This window comes from Mustela putorius, unplaced genomic scaffold (genome assembly GCF_011764305.1).
Source record: "Mustela putorius furo isolate JIRA1106 unplaced genomic scaffold, ASM1176430v1.1 tig00000430_pilon_pilon_pilon, whole genome shotgun sequence".
Lineage (NCBI taxonomy): Eukaryota > Metazoa > Chordata > Mammalia > Carnivora > Mustelidae > Mustela > Mustela putorius.
In genome coordinates, this window is record NW_025421377.1 from 9,291,152 (window position 1) to 9,295,495 (window position 4,344).

The 4,344-nt window shown below is 42.0% G+C and overlaps 1 pseudogene; it reads right to left on the bottom strand.

Annotated features, from left to right (window-relative positions):
- Positions 1-1,233: 1,233 nt before the first annotated feature.
- Positions 1,234-3,231, bottom strand: LOC101677574 (annotated as a pseudogene).
- Positions 3,232-4,344: the final 1,113 nt, after the last annotated feature.

Below are 4,344 nucleotides of genomic sequence, written 5' to 3' on the forward strand. Positions count from 1 at the left end.
CCTTGGGTTAGCTTGACATTCTCATGGTTAATATTTTATGTCGGAAGCTGCGTCCCTGCTCTTGTCTTCCCACGAGTCTCTGTGAGATTCCTGGAGACGGGCTGCATTGGCTACATGTCTGCTTGGATAAGGGTTTGGACAAGTGGCCTATCCTGGTGCCACAGCTCTGCCCACACAACCCTGTGTCCCTCCCAACCTGGGCCCAGTTCCTTTCTCCCAGCATGCCTTGTGATGAATGCCACTGCTTTGTATAGTAACTTACTCCCTGCTGGGTGCACATCTTTAACATATATGAAAGTGCAGATGTGTCGGGTTGATCAGAAGTTTCTTTTTTTTTTTTAAACAAGTATGCAGATGCCATTTATTCATTTCATAAGTACATTATAGTCATAATTGAGTTTTATGAAACATCAAATATAAATAACCCCAAACCATAACAATAAAACCATAACAAAAAATGGCTTCCTACACAGACACACCAGGCAGTACAAGCTGAAAACTTGAGTAAATTAACATTGTTTTACATGAATATACATTGTGCCAGTTACCATTTAAAAATAAGTTTCAGTGCATAGCACTTGATAATTCTTTGAATCTGTTTTAGTCAGTTAAGAGTATGAAAATGGTTAGATCTAGGCTGAAAAGAATTCTTCTAGCCAAAAATAGAGGCCTACTATTTATAACTGGGTGTCACCTTTACTAAACGACAATATTTTACAACTGTTAAATGATACCTAAGAGTATTGACATTAAAAAGGCAACACGTATTGGGTTGTTTCATCTCATGACTGGTTATGCACATGCTTTGTTCAAAGGGTTTTAAAACTATATTCCTTCTTTCAATACAGTGTATCATGATGTTTCTTTTTTTTTTTTTTTAAAGATTTTATTTATTTGACAGAAAGAAAGATCACAAGTAGGCAGAGAGGCAGGCAGAGAGAGGGGGAAGCAGGCTCCCTGCTGAGCAGAGAGCCCAATGCAGGGCTCGATCCCAGGACTCTGAGATCATGACCTCAGCCAAAGGCAGAGGCTTAACCACTGAGCCACCCAGGTGCCCCTATCATGATGTTTCTAATTGTTGTAGCAAAATGAATGCTTCTTCAAAGGGAGCAGACACATCTTCAAGTCTCTGGTGTCAATTTCTTCCCTTTGGAACAAAGGACTTGACAAATAACTTGGTTCTGCCCAGATGATCTACTGTAGTGAGAGGGTTCTGTTCAGAGGCATTTCTGTTCAATCTGAAGCTATAACATCATCAGACTCTTCTGTCTGTTCTGTACATGACCTCTCTGCACTGATAGTCTCTTTCTCATCTAATTTCCTTCATGACTTTTCTCTCTTCTTCACTGATGTCAGCATTATCTGAAGGACCTTCTTCATCCGAGAAGATGAGTGTGTGAGCACATCATCTTGTTCTTGTGCAGTAGATGTAGAAGGCTGAACTCCATTGTCACTGCCATATGCTTTTGGCAGCATCTTCAGCTTCTTTGTGCCCCACGTTTTCTGGGGCATCACCAACAGCTTCAGATTCAACATCCTTCCCTGGGTCTTCACTCTGAAGGATGTTGATCAATAAAGCCTAGTCCTGAAGGAAGTCATCTGCTTGAAGTGGGCTCCCATTTCCAATTCCAAATTCTGACAGCTTTTTGTGATTATTAGCTTCAGTCTCTCCCTCTTCTGAAGACATTAGGATTTCTTCCTCTCCCATCTTCAATCTGGACATCTGGTGCTACCATAGCAAAATTTTCTTTTACCATCTTTTCCTGTAATGTGAGAGTAGTTACCTTTGGCTTGCTGGCACATAACGTAGCCATTAGGGTTAGGAGGGTCTGGTGCAAAAGGCACAAGAAACTTCTTTCTTGGGTTTGGTTGTTTATTCAGACAAATTGTTCTACACTGGTCTATTTTTCCTGATAAAATCTTTAATCCCTCTAATGCTATTAGCCCAGCAATCACTGCATTAGTTGTAGCAATGGCAGGAATAATGTTCCCTGACATTCATTTTATATCAAATCTGCTCTTCATACTGAAGATATGCATCCTGAGGTATGCACAGAGGTGACAAAAAGCATTGCAGATGGGTCATCTTTGTCCTATATGAGCTGAGCTCCATCCCTTTTTCTGCCAAGTGAACTTCGAAGTCTCAGTGCTCTTTGAAAAAAGATATGCGTAGTTCTTTACATCTAGAACCTGCTGGTCTTTCAGACCTAACTAGGGTTTGTTTTCTGGGTCTGATGCACTGGTTTCTTCTCCTTGACTTTGTACTTCAGCCCTGTCCAGTGGAGGGTTCCTTTACCACCATACTTTGTCCACTGTCGACAGATACCAGGTATCATCTTTAAGAAGTGTGGTAAAAAGTTTAACCAGATCAGTCCATTCCTTAGTGAAAATACATTTAATGTCACCTCTTCATTAGATGCTTTGGCTCTGGCTTTAGCTTCCACTGATTCCCAGGAAGCTTCAGGATGGCTCTGTCAGGGGACACTTCTTCTTCTTCCTTCTTCTTTTTTTAAAAGGTTTTATTTACTTATTTGACAGAGAGAAAAATCACAAGTAGGCAGAGAGGCAGGCAGAGAGTGGGGGAGGCAGGCTCCCTGCTGAGAAGAGAGTCTTGATGTGGGGCTTGATCCCAGGACCCTGAGATCACGACCTCAGCCGAAGGCAGAGGCTGCCCCCAGGTGCCCCCAGGGGTCTCTTCTTGATCAGCATCTTCTCAAACAGCTGGTTGAACAAACACTTTACCCAAACAATGAAACAAATTATGTTCTGAAGCTGTACTGTGATCTGTACAGCCAGGGAAAATTCTTGTGGTAGGTTTGGGATGATATTCAAACACTCAGTTACATCCTTTTTGATGGCCATTACTTACCCAAGGTAGCTACTCTCAAGAGGAACGTCAGCTGCCAGACCCATCCTATTAACATGGTTGAGAGCAGCTCTGTTGTCTAAAGCATTCATAATCAATATTCAACAATATAAATTGTTGAAAAAAGTCCACATTATAGTCAGGGTTCATGATGCTGTCAGGTAAAACTGTAGTACACTTTCTTTGGTAACCTGTTTCTTTTGAAACAGAAGCTGCTTGTTGAAGTTGCTGATATGGTTAGTATCCAGATCAATCAGGTCAAAGTGGGAGAAGCCAGTGAGCATGTGGCTTTTGAGGAGCTCACAGCTGATGCCACCCACACCTACCAGCAGCACCTGGTCCTTGGCCATGGCCTTGACTAGTTCCTGGGGCCTGATCACAAGATTTTGTTTTGTTTTGTTTTGTTTTGAGCGAGAGAGTGAGCGAGAGCGTGTGTAAGCGGGGAGAGGTGGGGAAGAGGGAGAGAGAGAATCTTAAGCAGGCTCTATGCCCAGTGCAGAGCCTGACACACAACCCTGAGATCATGACCTGAGCCAAAACCAAGAGCTGGACACTTAACTGACTGAACTACCCAGGGCCCCCTGATCACAAGTTTTAATGAAAGAGCTGGGAGGTAGTCTTTAAGAAAATATAGGTTGTATAGCATTTTGGGAAGAATGACAACTGTGAAGCCAAACGGGGCTGAATTTGAATCCTTGCTTAGCTATTTCCTAGATCTATGAACTTGAGCAAATTGTTTGCTTTCTGAGTTTTAATTTTTTCATCTGTAAAATGGGAATATTAAAATCAACTGTTGTTATGATTAAAAATAACATATGCAAAGTGGCTAGTCCTGTATCTGGTATATGGTAGGCTGCAATGAATAGTAGCTACTACTACTATTAATTGGCTATGATAACAGAGTAGGCATTATTAGATCAAAGAAGATAGTTGCATCTGGGAACACATGTTCAATTTGGAGCATTCCACTCTAAGATTCTAAGTTGTGTGTGTGTGTGTGTGTGTGTTTGTGTTTGTATGTGTTCATGTGAGTATGCATGACTGAACATTTCCATAGATGGTGGTCAGGAGGGCATAGAGTCTGGAACACATGTCCTACGAAAGAAATGGGGATATTTAGCTTAGAAAAGGAAAGCTTAGCTTGTGCTCCCTTTAAATATTTGCTAGTTACCATTTAGAAGCAGAAATAGCCACATATGTAGATATCTGTACACATATGTGTACAGATCCAATGGAGCTGCCCAACGGGTAAACTCTAGGAGGGCTAGACCCTGCAAGAGACACTTTTGGCTGTCTAACAATTAGCGCTACCCAGTAGCAGAGTAGGCTACCTCGGCATTGTCCTGGCCCTGGAATTATGCATTGGCAGCTGTGAGATGTGTGCGTACACAGAGATTTTCCACTTTGGATGGGAGCCTGGCTGAGAATGAACTCCAAGGCTCCATGTCTTTAGTGGTTGTCTTGCTCATTTTTTCTTG